The following is an 18,617-nucleotide window of genomic DNA, read 5'->3' as shown; positions in this document are numbered from 1 at the left end:
AAGCAAATGTGAATTTCACAGGGATAACCCAACTTTTCACTACATTCTATCATATGAAGACTTGGCTTAATTTTTCATGTAGGAAGAAGTCCATGGAAAATGATACTCTGTAGGAGACGAGAGGAATAAATCAACATGATCTCCATGAAAGGTTCTGCTCCTCAGTTTTCTCAGCTGCCTTTATTATGGTAGGTGAATGGTAAGGCAAACGAGAGAGGGAAGAGATATTTGAAAAAGAGAAGACAAAAGTGTTTTCCATTTATTGATAGAGAATCAGTATAAAAAAAAATTAATTACCATTCTAGATAAAGGAATCCCTACTGATTGCCTACAACTAATCTCTATTCTTTCTATATATCCAGATATCTCATAGCAATATCTCTTAAGCAGAGTATCCAGTTGTATTTTTATTAAAGTGTTCAAGATATATATTTATTAAATTCCAAGGATGTGAAGGACCTAGTTTTATACTTGTGGTCCTTTTTCCCAGGAGCCAATATTAGTCCCAGTCCTACTCTTACCACTAGCAACAGCAGACTGGGCAGACCCACCTGACATAATCACCTGAACCATCAAGTAGTTGATTAGCTGAGGAAGTAGTAAAGTGGCTGGGAGCCACAGTGAAATTGGAGTAGGTCAAGTGGCAGTGCCTCTTCTTCCCCACTAATAGTCTCTTTTGTTTTTACTGGCCCCTCCATCCATCCAGCTGTGAAGCAATGATGACATATTCATTGAATATCCTGATTATAGGAGACCTGAAACAATCCAGTTAGGAGCACAGTTATGTTAGCATTCACTAAGGTCCACCATCAGTCTTTGTGCTAAGGTCATGGACTGAATGTTTGGTAAAGGGGAAGTCTTTTATGTGAAGGTCAAGAAGGCACCTTTGGGAAAGTAGTGAACAAGTTTGCTTCATGCTGGCAAGCCCTGATCAGAATTTCCAGGATGAGGTGAATCCCCTGGGACCAGGAACATTTGTGGTCAGTCTGCTTTAAAATGTCAGAAGGCTATTTGGCCATGGATCATCAACTCTGCTCAGGAGCTTGGGTGAAGTACATGACAAAGTCTATCAGGACACCAATTAGATTTTAACTTTACATAAAGTTACATCAGGTCAAATCATGATTTGTAAACCAAAATCTTATCACCAAAAAAAAAAAAAAAAAAAAAACCTGTTCCTGTTTATAGGGACAGTCCTATTGTTTATTAAGAATTTCACATTCATTCAACCAGCATTTATTAAGAGTCTATGGTAAACAAAACATTATGCTAATCTGGGTATACAAAACCAAATTTAATGCCAAAATAAATAGACCCTTACCTTCAATAAGTTTACATTTTTGGGAGAGTTGGGGAGGGATCATGAAAGAAGGAAGTTTTCTTATGCTTACAAAAGGAAAAAGAAATGTCCTCTTAATAAAAAAAATGTGTGCAAGTTTGTGAATAGCCTATCTTGCACACCATGATCATATAATAAATCCATATGTAATTTGTATGTTTGTAGTAATATAGAATTTTGTGGCTTAAATAAAAATTCTTCTGGGCTTAAATCATTGAATTTTGGAGCTGAAAGTGTCTGAAAGAACTGGGCAGAAGAAGAGGAGGAGAAGGAGGACAATGACAATAGAGATGATGAAGATGATGATAATGCTTCATGGTGATAAATTAAATTCCTCTCCTACACTATCTTTTTATACTTACAACAATTCTGTGAGATTGATAGTGATAATATACTGTGCAATAGTTTCATTTTACAGATGTTAAAATCTTCTTATAGAAATAAAATTATTCTCCCAAAGTCATGGGGCAGGGACTCTAACCTAGGTGTCAGGTTTGCTGACTCTCTGCTCAATGCTTTGGTTCTGGTAAGTCTCTAATACATCTCTATCAAAAGTATAGAAGAAGAAAAAAACTATTGAAGATATCTTCTTGATTCCAAATCTAGAGTCCTGTTCACTATGCCATACCTGAAATTATGAGGGCTACCTTGGTACCATGGACTAGAGATCCCTTGGCTTTTTCTGATGGCTTGCCTTTTAGGATTAATCACAAGAACATTACAACATTAGAAACTGTGTAATTATTAAGACCCTAGAATCTAAATTTCTCTTAAAACAAAAATATATTGGTCCAACATCTTAGAAAGATTATTTATTAACTTTCCTGTTATTTTCTTTTTCATTATGTTGATATTGAGATTCTGTTTTGATATATACTAGCAGCCTTTGGCAACAGGCTAGGGAAATGAAGTTTTATTCCAATGTAGAATGGTGAGAACAAAGGAAAAGTAGTAGGGAATTGCAATGAGACTGTCTGAGCTCTTTGAGGTGCCTTAGGAGGCTAGCTGATTGAAATACAGGTGATTATAATTCTAGAGCAGACTTTTCCAAATATAATTCTGCAGAACCTACAGATTGCGCCGAAGCTCATACTGGGAAGAAGAGTTGCCATAAAGTGATTACCTTGGGGTGAACTAGATGAAAAATCTTAACCAATTTCAAGGTCAGTTTGCAGTACTTTGCTGCAGATTCCATATGGGAACATGGTTGTCTTCAAATCGTTCAGAGCTCCCAAGGCCTACCCCAAACTAAAGTAATTTTTCTATCGTGTCCTAACTGACCTCTGAACAATCAAATAGCTACAGGCCCAAATTAGGGATTCTGAAATTTCTGGGTAGTATCTTTAAATAAAACTCTGTAATAACAACATTGCTATTCCCTTTTGGTGGCCCTCTATCCTGGGAGGTATTTATGCTGCTATGAATCCCCAATTCTCCCAACTCTCTTTACTTCAACTTTTTCCCATGAAATTCAAGGCTTCTGCAATCTGATTCTTTTTTTCCATACCTTATTTCTTTCTATCCTCCTACTAGAATTAAAGTGAACTTATATGTGATCTGTTCTTTAGTATCTAAAACAGCATTTTGTGCATAATAGGTATTTTGTAGATTTGAAATCTGAAATGCCCTATCCTATCTAGCATTTCTGCCTACTGAAAACCAAAGTTCAAAATGCAACTTTCTATGGTAAGCCTTTCCAGATTTTTCCTGCTGGTAGTGATTTCTCCCAACTTTGAATTTTTATAGTATATTCTTTACTTTACTTTTATAGAACTCAGAATATGCAGCCTTATAATATATTGATTTGCACACACTTAATCTTCCCTACTGGATGGCAACCTCACTGAGAACAGGGACTATCTTATTTATATTTCTTGCCAAGCTCCCGTTGCACCTAGCACACTGCTTTCACACATGGTAAGCTTTATAAAAGTTCATTGAATGAATGGCTAGAACCATTGGACCTTTCTTTATCTCTTCTTTCCTATCAAAACCAATTTGTCCTAAATCTCCTCCCTTTAGAGTTACATTCTCTCCTAGGTGGCATCAGGTTAATTAAACAGACTACCTTTTTAACCTTCTGATTCAGACCCAAAAGAGATAGTGGAGGTTCTTTTCATGTATATATTAGACTAGATGGGCACTGAGGTTTCTTCCAACTTTCAAATCTTGTGATTCTAAGGACAAATGATTACAGATGATGGGAAGAGGGGATACATAAAGAGAAGTAAGTACTCCATCCTTGAATTATTGTTAGAGAAGGAGAAAAAATTGAAATATTACTGAAAGGAATCCTATGTTTCAGGAAAACAGATTTCAAAGGTTTCAGAAAAGAAACAAATAATATAGTCTAAAATTATAGAAAGGAAGTTGCTCTAAGAAGTCTGGGAACTCTCAAGAATAAACTTTTAAATATATATGAAATATATATGTACAAATGATTCATATAAGGTAAAAGTAATCTAAAATGATACTTTCATATACATATGTATACACATATATAAATACAAATATGTGTGTGTGTTTACAAAAATGCCAGTAACCAATTTATACTTTTTAAAAGACATATTCAGAAAATGAAAGGCAATGAAGGATGAATGACTCAGTGGGAGGTGAGGTAGCTGCTGAAATACTTTCCAATTCTAACATTCTGTGATTCTGTAGTCACAAAGCCTTTTAATGATATTGTCCTTGACAAAGCAAGAATGAGCTAATTTTGGTAATGAATGCTAAGGACAACAACAATAAAATTTTCATGTGCATATATATGTGTGTATGTGTGTGTGTGTGTATGTATATATATATATATATATATATATATATAGAGAGAGAGAGAGAGAGAATTATTATATGTAGTGCCCAGAACTAAGTATAATACCTTAATGAGCTTTAAAGATGTCTCTCAGTGACATCTCAGATTCCCATTAACTATCCTTTAAGACTCTTCTTTTCTTCCAATATTATAAACTGATCCACAGGGAAAAAAAAAAAAAAAAATATATATATATATATATATTTTTTTATATATTTATGTGTATTATATATGTATCCATGTATATATACATGTATATATGTTGCATCATTAATATGTATGCACTTCTGTTCTTGTGTGTATCAATTCTTTAATTTTCATCTTCTATGTCTTTTAAAAAGTCCTCATTGGTAAATGGTATTCTTGAATACATATTTATTTATATTTATATATGTATGTATGCATACATATGTGTATGTATGTGTCCTTTAAGAATACTTTTTTATCTTATAAAAATTATTTATGCATATATGTTTAGGAGTTCATTCTTGAAAGTTCCTGTAAGATCCCTCTTTTAATAATCCCAGTATTATAAAATAATGCACACAATGACATATATATATAATCTACAAGTATATAAATGTATATGTAATACATATTATATGTCTTATACATAAGATAGTTCATAAGGATCTTATATAAATAATAATTATTATATATTATAATTGCATGTGTGTGTGTAATTTTATTGCTGTTGTATAATCATCATAAGGAAGAAAGATTTTACTTGCTCTGGTTGCTTCCAGAACACAGAATAAGGCAACAATAGGTGAATGTTTCATTGAGAACTTTTTCTTTAAATCCAAGAACACCAAGGCCCTAATGATTAGTTCTGTCCCAAAGTGGAAAGGATTGCTTCAGAAGCTAGTAATTTCCTATTCCCTAGATTTCTTCAAGCAGAGACTAGATAAACTCTTGCCTGGAAGGCTATAGAGGGAATTCCTGTTAAAATATGAGTTAAAAGAGATTATTTCTGAAGTCCTTGCCAATTTTAAAAATCTCTTATTTATGAACTGTGATTACTGAGTAGTAAGCCACTGATTTCTGAACTTTCATTCTGGAAGACCATTAATCCTCCTGGATAATCTTTCTTATTTGTTGTATTTCTTATCTGATCTCCTCTTTAGACAATGATTATTGTCTCTGATCCATTCAACTCCTCAAATGATAATCCCAATTAACTAGCTCTGAATTGAGCTTCCTTTTTTAGTAACATTAATGTGCATACCTTTCACTTCCAAGGTTTATTTCCCCAACCATAAACCTCAGCTTTAATCATATGTTTTCTTATGCTCTTTGCTCTCTTGCTCCCTCTAGTAAGAGCAACTGAATGGCACACTGGATGGATCACCAAGTCAGGAGTTGAAAAGACTGAAATCAAATTCAGTTTCAGACACTTATTTCACACAATTTACTTAACTTGTTTGTCTTAGTTTATTCACTTAGGGATAACCTAATGGAGGGGGAAGGCCCCTAGGATGACACAATGGAGGGAGGTTACTGATATTCTAATGACATCTAAAATGGATAAACCTTTATCCTGTCCTTAGTTTATTCATTAAAGTGGGGATAATAATGGCACCTATCTCCTAGGGTTGTTGTGAGGATCAAATGAGATAACTGTAAAATGCTTGGTATTAAATAAACACTAGGTAAATTTTAGTTATTATCTGTCTATATCAATGGAATATATGAACCAAAACTTCTTCCCACCTCTCTCATATTGGGAAAAAAGTATCTGTAAGCATCATGGAGCCTATACTTTCATAGATCTTGTCAAAGCTTGACCCCAGTCCTGTCCAAGGATGTGGATGAAGAGGAGACTAGTTTCTTAAATCTTGTCATGTTGTGCCAAAGTTTCCTTTTAATGTCCTGACCTAGTTTTCCCATTGTCCTATTTAGTTATTCTGCCTCAGATGAGATAAAGGTCTACCTCAGTTGCTCTGCCCCCAAACCCCAGGCTATAATCATTCCCTCTTAAATGGTTGATGAGATAAAGGTTTTATATCTTTAGATTATAGACATTCCTTCTTAATGTTTGACAGGATAAAGGTTTATCCATTTTAGATGTCATTAGAATATCAGTAACCTACCTCCATTGTGTCATCCTAGGGGCCTTCCCCCTCCATTAGGTTATCTCCATCCAGGTACCTCCCCCATTATGCCATTGTTCTTGTTATCCTATAAAAAGCTTGCTCTCTGATACTTAATGGCTGGATTCTTTGAGATGATAGTCCTGTCCAGCCCTGGGACCAAGATCCATTTGGTCACAGTATATCTCTCCATTTAATAAACTATTGAATTGGTCTCTAACCTCTGTCTTGCTCATTTTCTCCTGCATTACAGTCATGGAAATTAGGACTCATTAACATTCACCAACAGTATGTCTGGATAGCTTGTATGACATCTTTACAAATATGGATCCCCTTGAACACATTGGCTACCTTGGGCAAATATTTTCTTCAATCATACTAAACTTTTGATCCAAAACAACTCTATAATCACAAATCTTGGAGATTCTTTTTTATAAATCACCATTGTGGGTTTCCTCTCTCCACCTCCATCCAGGAATTAATCCTGGGAACTTCCTAATTAAATTCAGTTCTGGATGTCACCATACTAATAACCCAAGTTAATATCTTTATGAAAATAAATATTTATTTGGGACAAAATTAAAGTTAAGACTCTAGAGTTAAGAAAAATAATTAATCAGCACCCAAAAGGGCATGGATCAACCAACTTTTTTATTTTGCAAATAAAGAAACTTAGGTCATGAGATTAACAGTCTTGCCCTAGGTCACACAAGTAATAAGTGTCAAAGGTGAGATTTGAATCAAAGCCCTCTGACTCCACATCCATTGAACTATCCACAAAGAGGTCTCACACTCCTCCAGAACCTCATATCTCTGATAGGGAAGGCTTGAGCAAGAGAAGTGCTTTTTATAGTTGAAGTGAGAAATTGGAAACTTTGCTAATGAAAGCTCCCACAGCTCCCAATCAATATTCACCATCTCCTCATAGCTTTGGAAGTATTCTCTCCTTGCCCTGTGGAGTCTCAAGTATACTCTCAACTTCTGGCATTCTGAAAGTGCTTGCTTGCTTGATCTCCTCAAAAGCTTATCTCTCTAATCCAAGGCTGTTCCATAAGAAGATCACAAGACCTGAGGAGAAATTAGAGTCCTTGGCCTGAACCACTCTGAGAAATAAAACACTTTCTCTATTGGTCATTCTGTTACATAGTTATATATTGTAAAATGGACATATACAGAGATTATTAGGGAACTGGGATAGGATCTATGATTTCATTGACTTAAGGAGCTACCAAATAATGAAGTTCACTTTATCAAAGCTGGATAATTTATTCTCTGTATTTTATAAACTCAGAGCAGAGAGAGGGAACGTGACTTATCTAGAACAGATGGTAAGCATGTATCAGAGGCAGGACAAGAATCCAGGTCTTCTTGATTATAAGTCTAGATCTCTATCTATGGTACATGCTGCCTCTATACATAATAAATCCTTCTTAAACCATGATGAAACATAGTTCTAAAGCACAAAGGATTAATAGCCACATTGAGATGCCCCCATGCACCTCATCCTCAGTTTGAGAAGAGAAGTTGATTTGAAAGAATTATTTACCAGTCTATATATCACAAAAGCCATGTTCTACATCCAAAGTCCATCTTCCTGAACCCCTTCAGGTGCCAAGGCTAGAAATTACTAGATAAATATAGCCTTTCTTTGTTAGAAAGATACCTCTGAAAGCCATTCACATGGTCCAAAATAGCCCCTTCTTCCAACTTCCCTTATTCTATTCTCCCCCCATAATACATGAAGTAGCTGGGATTTAGACAAAACATACTTCATTCAATCATGACCATATCAGATATTTAACAGGCAGACAACAAACACTGGATATATTACTCTGAATAATAGAAGATCCTTGTCTTCCCTGGGCATAGTAGGAGAGAGAAGACTGAAAATCAAACAGTTATAGGAAATATAAAGAACTATTAGAATTTCAAGGAGTAAGATATCACTTCTGGATAGTCAGGGCAAGAAGAGATCAAAAAAGACTTCATAAAGGAGTTTTTGGAAAAAGACTAAAGAACAGACCAGAACTTGTAAGTACAAGAACTGACCCAATAGCATATTGAAATAAATGACAATAACAATGTAAAGAATGTGTGATGCTACACCAAGATGCCCAAATCCTTACTCTACCTAGATAAGAAGTAGGGCCAATTCTTGACAAAAATGTGAAGTAAGTAATGGAATAAGCCAATTATCCTCCATGCTATATACTACATACACTCCCTACCCTCATTTTCCCAATAGAGGAAAATTATTTGATAAAAGAATTCACATTAAAACCTAATATTTTAATTGGCTAACTGGATTCTGGCTAATTACTTATTGATTATAAGTTTCATCTACTTGTGACAAAAGGTCTATCTGGGGTAATACAATGAGTAGCTTACCCACTTTGACAGAATAGAGAGGTAAGTGGACTTTCAAGGACTGCTAGAGAATCACGATCACCCTATAACCACAGATAAGACAGCTATGCCCCAACTCAGAGAGAACCCTAATCCCCAGAAAAATTCACACATTAGGAAATATAGAGGACATCTTTCACTGGTTATTTATACTACTGCTACTACTGCTGTTGTTTAGGAACCATATCTGCCCCTCATCAGCACAGTGATTCTGTGTCAGAATTACTATTTGCATTTTAAAAGAGAATATCTTTTTTGTTTTTAGGCAAAAGAAATTGATTTCTAATGAAAAAATTTTTAGCACTGTAGCACCAGGATGGTATTGCTAATTTGGAAGTATGGACCCTTCTTACATAACCCCTCAAGTCACAGTGTCTGGCCTTCTCTATCCAATTTAAAGGCCTGAACTGCTAAGAGCTGCCCCATAATGGATAATAGACTGTGACAATTCTTCAGCAGAGAGGTCACTCCATTGTAATGATTATTCCTCAGATTGAAGCTAAGATTCCAATATTTTATCTTTTGCTATATTTCATGCCTGGCTGAAAGTCTTCTGTGTGTGCTGATGGCAATTAATTTTGCCTTTTGTGGGACTAGAAATATATACTGCATTTACTCCAAATTATTTTCCATTGTTCACAAGCAAAACTGGAGGAATTTATGAACTTCTATGGGTTTGAATATTCTAATAATTTATGCCTTACACTATTTGCAGCTCTTTTTGGAGTTTATTAGTTTTTCTCTCAAGGTGAGAAAGAACATGGATTTTGGTGATAGAGAGTTTTAAGGTCAATTTATTAACTCAGGGCCAATACTGCCAGTTGAGTTAGTGCCTGCAGGTCATAAACTAGACATTTGGGGAGATGCATTATTTCAGGATGATAGGATTCCTTCTTACTTAATGGAGTGGTAATTTATAAAAGAACAACCTGGAGGCCAGTAGCTACTACTGACACACCCACGGAAGAGGAAGCCACCAGCATTATAGTGGGGTCATACCTTATTACTGCCTTTAGAGTTACTCTGCGGATTTGCCTGACATAAAGGGATAAGGTATGGAGGGAAGAAAATTTCAAGGGGGAAAAAACATATTCTTATCATTAGGAAGCATTTCCAATCAAAATAAGGAGACATTTGAATTTTCTGAGAGAAACCTAAGTCCTTTAAGAATAGATTCCATTCCCCATTCCCTAGCTACTACTCCCAGGAAAAAGTAGGACAGTCAGGCCCAAGGTTATAGGAGCATAAATCTAGGACATGAAGGTATTTCTGAGAGTTCACATATAACAGAAGATTGACTTGGGAATCAAAGGGTCTTGGATCATATTCTCCCTGTGATGTTTATTAGCTATATGATCTTGAACAAGCCATTTACCTGCCTCAGCTTCAATTTTTTTATCTGTCAAGGGAGGAGTTTGGACTAAACATCTAAGCTTTTTATCCCCTTCTTGCATATGAGGAAATCAAGGTCCAGAAAAGTTGACTGATTTGTCCAAGATCACACAAGAAGTTTCCAGAACTAGAATAGGATTGACTTTTTCTTTCAAAAACAAAAAGGGAAATTACTACTTATTTGACTGGAGTTGATATTTTTAATTTTTCATTTTAATATATTATATATTATGTTAATATTAATATATCAATAATTATTACTATATTAGTAATTAATGATGGTGATTAATAATATTAATAGAATATAATGTATACTATATAATATATAATATATATTAATATAAAATATTCATTTTATTAATGCCTTTTGTTTTTAAATCATCTTCATTTCTGAAGACATTCTTCTTCCCATCCATCAATCCATTATTGGTGGAAAAGAGTGAATTAAAAAAAAAAAAACACAGAAAAAACAATTTAGTAATACTTTAAATTTTCTGTATTTGTTATTTCTTATACCTCAATAAATAATATTTCATTCCAATCATGTACTATGATTTATATACCTTTCTTCCAATTCTTTACAACCACAAAAAGTGAATATTTCTACCTGAATTTGACATCCCTTGAGTTTATACGTAGCAGTGGAATCTCTGGTTCAAAGAGCATAAATTTCTTTTTTTTTCTTATTAGCTTAATTCCAAATTGTTTTATGGAATGGTTAGACCAATTCAAAATTCCACCACAACCATAATTCCTTCCATTTTGATTATTTCTACCTTTTATAATCTTCACCACTTTTCTGAGTATGAGGTGACACCTAAGATTTCTTTGATTGATTTTTTTTTTTATTAGCGATTTGGAGAAATCTTTCACATGTTCTTCAGTGGCTTACAATTCTTCTTTTGAGAACTGTTTATTCATATCTGTTGACCAGATGTCAAATGGGGAAAGCTCTTTCTCTTAGGTATCTGTGCTAATTTCCTCTATATCAGGGATGAAAAACAACAACCCAACCCACTGTCCATACAAAGCCTGTCAAATCATTTGTTCTGGGCCTGTCAAAGCAATTGCAGGTGATGATGAGTTGAAAGCTAGTACAACAACTTCCCACTGCTTGAGATTTTAAGTTGGTAATTTTGTATGGCTCATGAATGATGTTATAAACATCCAAATGGCCCTTGGCAGAACAAAGATTTCCCACTTCTGTTGTACATGAATATATATAGCTCTTATCATAGATATTCAATACAAAGATTTTTTTTTCCTGATAAAACTTTCCTTCTTAAGCTAGCTTTGTTGATTTTGTTCATGTAAAAGCACCCTAATTTGGGAAGTGATATACTTTATTTTTTATAATCTCTTTTATCCTTTGTCTAGTATGAAATTCTCCCCCTTTCACACCTGTGAAAGATTTCAAATGTCATCTTCTGATTTGTGTGCAGGTGTATGTATACATACATGTGAGATAACATTAAATATTTAGAAAATTATCCACATGGAACTAATTGTAGTAAATGATATGAAATGTCAGTTTAAATCTCATTTTTAGGGCTAGTCCATTCAGACCAAAAAGTGGGGAACTAGGGGTATATTTGCTCCATTCTAATTTCAAAACAAATCTCTTGTGTCTATTGAATATGGATTTCCATGTGCTTTATCAATAAACACTTGCATGGCTTCCTGAACCTGTGGGCCCATATCTTAAGCCCTTATCCTTTATTTATTAGCTTATTGTCTTTGCTAGGAATCCTGCTGGTATCATCCATGTCACCAAGTTGAGTTAGGAGATTAAGATTAGTCAGGGAGTGTGACTCCAACCTGGATGGATTAATGCCATCTGAAGAATATTTTCAAGCAAATGTTAAAATAAATCAAACTGAGGTCCTCCTTTCCCTGCCTATACATAGGCCAATGGTCCTGACCCTGAGAACAGCCTAACAGAATGTATAGAATCTTGCCTATTTGTTACTGCTTTTTTCTACAGAAAACCTTACTTTAAAGGCAGTAATGTGAAAGCCTTTACACAGATTCATTTATTAGCTGTCATCTGAGTCCAGGCTGAGCATTCCAGGGGTATCACAAATCCAAATTCCCATCTTCCTGCTTGCAGTAACTCCCAGTTTCCCATTTGCAATAATGATAGAATCATAGCTGAAGATACCTTTGAGTCCAAGCCCAGATGGCTACATTAACTTTGAAAAATTTGGGAGGAAGGGAGAAGGGGAAGCAGAAGAAGGACTAAAAACATACAAGGTTTTACTTGAAATGTTTACACAGCAGTCATTCAGAACACATTGACTCCCTGTTGTTGGTACCTCACTTCACACCTGGCTAGGCCACAGCTGTTGTTCATTTGTCAGCCTTCAATGGTAGGTGGTTGATCTGAGGTCTTATTTTGACTGGAATATGTAGGGGTGGAAGGATCAGCTTATATGCCAAGAATAGTTTTAAACTTCCATTTCTATGGAGAATTTCTAATTAACTTAATAACCAGCTTGTATTTATGATATTCAATATAACATATATTAACTTGACTCTTCCTTTAGACTAATTTACAGGGTTGAACTACTCTATTGAAAATTATTGATATACACCAGAGTTAAGGAGGATGTGAGAGGGAGGAAATAAATTAGGCACTGCTTCAATACTTTAATACCTCATAAAGTTTTTAAAAAATTATTTTGTGAGGAAAGAATGTACAAAAGAATCAATTTTTTCAAGTTTAAAATTCAAAGCAGGGAACATACAAGAACAAATCAAAATATAATTGTCCCATAGTGAGTGTATGTGAGAGAAAGACAGAAATAGACACAGAGAAAGCCAAGAACTCCAATACTTCCCAAAGTTTCAGAAAAAAAATATTTTATCTGGTTCTCTCCTAAATGGTTTTATACTATGACCTTGAATGACTTCTTTCTGTTGATATAAATTTTCTATCTTCCTTAAGCAAGCACCCATTTAAGAACAGTATTTCTTGTGTTTCTTTTCATGATACACACACACACACACACACACACACACACACACACACCCATCCCTGAATCTGCCAGCAGAGATCCTTCTGCTAAGAGTTTCCATCCTTTTTGGTTTCATCATCTCTTTTTAGGATTTCTCTCTCCATTAATTTGATAACAAAAGCTTTAGTTATTTTCTTGTAGGCATACCATACAAACCTAAAGCAAACTACAGGAAGGAGGGAAGGAAGGAAGGAAGGAAGGAAGGAAGGAAGGAAGGAAGGAAGGAAGGAAGGAAGGAAGGAAGGAAGGAAGGAAGGAAGGAAGGAAGGAAGGAAAGGAGGGAGACAGGTTTTGATAGATCAAAGGCAAGCTTTTCTATTTAAAAATTTTGCCTAGGTTTAGCTTGTGGTTTACCTAAAACATATGTGATTAACCATCTCAACTCTTTTCCCTTCCCTTTTGGAATTATCTCACAAAACATTCCCATTATAATTTCAATAACCTGGATCACTTGCCTCAGAGGAGTAATGTAAGTGGGTAGAGATTGGGAATGTCCCTCTACATACCAAGACATGAGGGAGGTACATTGTCTGAGGCCTGATATAGACAAGAGGAAAACAGATCATAATCTCACCATAATCTAGCATGGATTTGAAAACAGAAACTCATTTGTGAAGTACAAGAAGTGAACATTCTACTAACCCCTGAGAGCTGTTTGGATTGAAAGGGCTAGGGCTGTCCAATTGTACAGAAGGTCTCCAAAAAATTGAGGTCTCTCTTTGCCAAAAGTCTGCTGTAAACACACTTGCCTTTGGAATAAATGCCTAGTGGTCCCTTTATACAAAGGAGAGCTATCCCTGGGGAAATGTGATGAATGTTTTCTGCAAATGAACTAAACTATAGGAAGCATCACTACAATGATTATTGGAAACTGTACAACAGCTATCAGTGCAGAGAACAATAAGCAGGGCCTATGAAGAGTAACCACTATCTGCACAGAGGTGATAGGAACTACAGAAGATATTGAGCAAAGGGTGATAAGCACCGGCAACTAAAGATACCTGGCCAAATTTTCTGAGGAAGAAGCAATAGCTAGCAAAGGGACTGAATAGGGGAGCAATGATAGGAAGAACATTCTGTGACTATGGCTATTGTTATTATTATTATTATTTTGTAATGTACATAACCTGTGCAAACCCAGGTTGGGTTTCTCACTGGAAGCAGGAGGTTTCTCTTTATGGAGCCAGAATTTATTATGTATCCAGTAATTTGTAAATTTAATGGATCTATATTTGGGATCTTATATACCTGAATGCTTATAATGGGAAATGTTGCATACTCACAGAATAGTGACACAACCCAGGTTCCATATTGGTGGGGCAATAAGCCAAATAATTGAATTTTTAAAAATATATTCTGGTATTTTATTTTTCCAAGAGAAACTCTCTAAGATATGTTTACATGCATATTTAAATTTTTAGGTATTTTGGAGTCATTTGCCAGGTGTAATGTGGTGGAGAGAGGTCTGTACTTAAGTTAGAAGAAGTAGTTTTGAATCCTCACTACCATTAAGTTTATGATCTTGGACAAGTCTCTGAATCTTGGTTCCTTCATATATATAATAGTGCACAAAATTTACATAGCAGAATCACAGAATTTTAGAATTGAAAGGAGCTACAGTGGCCCATATCTGAATAGCAAGTCTTAATTTTACTCTGTGAAATTTCCAACTATTTCTACCACCAGCTCTACCTTCTAATGCCAAGTGAAACAAGCTTCAATCCATGCTCATAGGATTACTCCTTACCTTATAGAGTTGTTGGGAAGACAAAATAACATGTGCATATATGTCAGGAGCTTGGACTACTATGAGGCTGAGGGAGAAAAATGGAGACAGGTGGGCCATACCATGATTATCTCCTCATTTCCTACCTGTGCAGATTATGGGAAATAGTATTTCTAATTCCAAGCATAATATTTAATATTAGCTAGCATGTATACAGTGATTTAAGATTTACAAAGTTGTACCCTCACAACAACATTGTGAGGTACACATTATATTATTATGCCTATTTTACAGATGGGGAAAGTGAAGCAGACTTAGGATAAGTGACTACCTAGGGTCACATAGCTATTGGGTTTCCAAAGCTAAATTTGAACCATTGTCTTCCAGTGCTCAATCCTAAACATCACCTAGATATAACTAGCTATATTTAGGAGAGTCAAAGAGTAGTCTCAGGGCTTACGCGTATCAATCATCCCTACAGTTTCCTAAGTCCCTGACAACTTTCTTATAGCTGAAATTTATAGCAGTATAATTATGAAATTAAGCCATGATCATGACTGTGGGCTCCCCACTTTTCCTTCAGGGCATTCATTCTTCATTCTTTTTTTGAAAATTGCTAGTTCATTTTCACTGCTTACTTTGTGCTCAGTTTCCTAATGAGTTGTTTTCTGAAATTCATGTAGAATGTGATAACCCACTCATAGACTCTCCATCTTTGTAACACCTGAAATATTGTGGGCAATGCTGAGAAAATTGGCCTTTGGGCACTGAATGTTCTATTGTTAGACTGAATTTGCTTTCAATAATACTATAATAAACCGCACATGTAGAAATGCTGAGGCATTATTGTTCACCTAGCACAAGAACATGAGTCTGCACAATCATTTCCTAGTGGGCCTTCCTGCAGAGAGCCTTTCATCACAAAGGTGAAGCCAGGTCAAGTGAACTTCAATTGATTGCCAAGAAAGTAAAATCAAGGAATGCCCATAATTGTGAGGCAGGGAGTTTTCTACAGCACAATCTTTCACCAGTTCATTTTATAAAGAGATATATAACAGAGAGAAGGGAGGAGAATTGAAGCCCCAATAATTAAAGTTTTCTTAACTTTAACCAAGCACCATCTGCTGTTCTATAAAGCCTCATGCTAAGTGAATCTTGAAAGTGAGTTTAAAAAATTCTTTTCAGAGGAAAATTAATCCTAGCTTTCATGAATTAAAAATATTCAACTCTCCTAATACCATTTTTTCCTTCCTGTTCTTTTCTTCCTTTCCCTTCTTCTATCATCATCATCATCAATGTTCTTCTCAACTGTGGATATATATATGTGTATATGTATATGCATATGTATATGTCTAAGCAAATATGAAGTATATTTGAAGTTAGCTCTTGCCAGCCAAACCTAAGGAAATCTGCAATGTAAAGTCACATGACATGATGTGAAATTTATCTTTGACATGCTCAAGCATCTCCTTCTGTGACATTTATTTTTTGGCCTTTTTCAATGAAGAAGGGATAACCATTCTTTATGGGTGAAAACAGACTGGTATAGGTTGGTATCCAATATCTGAAGTAAAAAAGCCAAAGCTTTCAACACCAAGTTCTACCACCAGAGGAGGAAATTCCAGAAAGAGATGAAGAAACTATAAAATATGAAGACCTAAAGCAGAAAGCTCTTCAATGAAAGATTCAAGCGGGGAAGAGAGTGAACAATGGGTAATTATTTATTTTTTTAAAAGGGGGATTTACAATTTTTAATGGATTTTTCGATCAAGGAAAATCTTCCTGTATGTTTTAGAGGTAATAAGAGTAACAGGATACTTTGTGCTTCAGTTCCAGACAGCTTTACTTTCTTTATAACATGATGGATTTTTTTTTAAGCAGTTTTCTGTTTTCAATTGTCCTTGTTACTATTTTCCTGATGTTTTATGAGACTTTTCTACATTAAAAATAACTTTTCTTTATGAAAATGATAATAAAAAGCCACTGAGGAGAACATGATGGATTTTTGATTAGAGGACATTAGAGGACAGAATCAGAAAACTTGGGTTCAATTTTTGCTACTTATTAAAGATGTAAAAAGACAAGACATATATTGCTAGGAAAAGTAAAATAAAGGCTACCATTCTTTTCATTCTTATCCAATTAGCTTAGCTCTTGTGATTAGCATAGAACAGAAAAGCACAGTGAGAGAGATAGAGAGGACAGTTGAAAGCAATTTCATCACCAATTTTCTTTTACCTTTATTTCCATTTAAGAAAGTAAAGTCTTGACCATGCTTCCCCCCAGTCAGAGTATATGATGTGTTGTTGGTTTTTTTTTTCCTTAAGAATTAATGGATTTCTGACAACATGCCAAATGAAACTTGAATAGGGAAAGTCAGAGAAGATAAAAGAGGAGGGAAGAGTTTGTAGAGAAGATGGGATCTTAGCCTGAGTACTTGCCAACTTCTGGTATACATTAGTTGAAGAGAGGAAATAATTCATTACCATTGGCTGAAAGAGATGTGGTTTTTCCCTATCAAGTGATGGCTAACTAACCACAACAAACACTGAATAGTAGAAAGAATATTAGGTAGTCCTGAAGATTGTTGATTTTCTGAAAATCAGAAAGGACAGAGAGCAATGTCCAGTGAGAACAAGTCTAGTAGAAAGTAGAGTTGTAATTATCAGGGATTTAATTCCTGTCAATACATTGATGATTCCAGAGGCCCAGTTATTTGGAATGCTCCTTACCTGCTGAGAGAGAAGTGATGGGACTAGAAGGTGAAATACATTTTAGGAAATGATTGATATGGGAGTGTTTTGAGTATGCATGTCTATAGCTGAGTTCCTCCTCTCTTCCACACTCCCTTCCTACCTCCACCCCCCTTTGGGGAAGGCAGAAGAGATGTTTGTTAACTAAAAAAAAATTAACTTGGAAATTATCAGAGTCTCTGAAGAATTTTGGGGATACCACAGCAACATGTGACCTCTGCATTTGTAACCTTCTACAGAAATGTGCAGACCATGCACATTCTCCCCATATTTAGGTCCCATTTATCTACATAGCTAGATTCATTCTTCCCACTAATGATGTATGTAGTTTTTAGAAAGTGGACTACAGGTTGTCAGCAGGAAGAGATTCTGGTTTTGTTGTCTTTTTGTCTCTAAACAATATGGAGAGCTCTTAAGGAGGAATTTTCCCTACCAAACAAGTAAAATAGTACTTTGTCTAAAACTTAGTCTTGAAGATTTGTTATGGGTACTGAGAGTGTAAGGAACTTCTCTGGGGATATGCAGTCAGTACATGTCAGAAGCAAGACTCAAATCCAGGTTCTCTCTTAAATCAGTTCTCTATTCACTGTATCAAACAGCCTCTATCTGTCCCTTTTGTTATTCTGCCATTTTATTAGTTACCTTTGTTTTGAATGTTGTCTTCTGGCTTACTGTTAAAAGCAAACAGACTGAGTGAAACTATTGAGACATGGAATGGAGAGTGTTATGATCCACAAAATACCTTAAACCTGCACTAGGTTTCTAGGATTCATAAAGTGCTGCAGCTGTACAGTCCCATTACTTTGTCTCTCTGGTCCTCAATTTTTCATCTCTCAAATAAGAGGGCTAGACTAAAGCTTATTCCAGTTCTTATATTTTCTGAATCTAAGATTCTATGAGTAGGATGCATGATTGTCTAACTCACTTTAGAAGCACATACTGGCACAATTGAGAATTGGCTTAAGGTAAAAGGAAGATCCAAATACAAATCCAGCCGTAGACACTTTCTAGTTGTGTAACTATGGACACACATCATTTTACCTCTGTTTGCCTCAGTTTCTTCAGTGTAAAATGGGCAT

This window comes from Sarcophilus harrisii, chromosome 2 (genome assembly GCF_902635505.1).
Source record: "Sarcophilus harrisii chromosome 2, mSarHar1.11, whole genome shotgun sequence".
NCBI lineage: Eukaryota > Metazoa > Chordata > Mammalia > Dasyuromorphia > Dasyuridae > Sarcophilus > Sarcophilus harrisii.
The sequence above is the reverse complement of the archived record's forward strand: the minus strand, read 5'-3'. Positions refer to the sequence as shown.